The sequence below is a fragment of the Myotis davidii genome, unplaced genomic scaffold (assembly GCF_000327345.1).
Source record: "Myotis davidii unplaced genomic scaffold, ASM32734v1 scaffold1119, whole genome shotgun sequence".
Classification (NCBI taxonomy): Eukaryota; Metazoa; Chordata; class Mammalia; order Chiroptera; family Vespertilionidae; genus Myotis; species Myotis davidii.
The window spans coordinates 46,632-46,991 of record NW_006289821.1 but is presented as its reverse complement, the minus strand read 5'-3'; positions in this window follow the sequence as shown (position 1 = coordinate 46,991).

Genomic DNA, 360 nt, shown 5'->3' with positions numbered 1-360 from the left:
CCTTTTTGCCCCCTCTACCCAGCTCTTGCCCCCTACCTCTGTCTGGCCATCATCATACTGTTGTCTATGTCCATGGGTTGTGGATATATTTTCTTTGGCTAATCCCTTCTTTAAATTCACTTCTTTAAATTTTTATTTTCAGATAAGTGCTTATAACTGCACTATTATATATTTTCTATTATATCATTTAGAATTAAGATATTTTATAATTCAACCCTTGTAAATTTTATCATAATTTAATAAATTATGCTAGAAGCAATTAAGAGATTTTTTCATGTAATGCATACACATTTCAATTGATATTTTATTAATTTTTAATTTTTTAATATTTTAAATTGAAATAATCTCATACATGTAAAA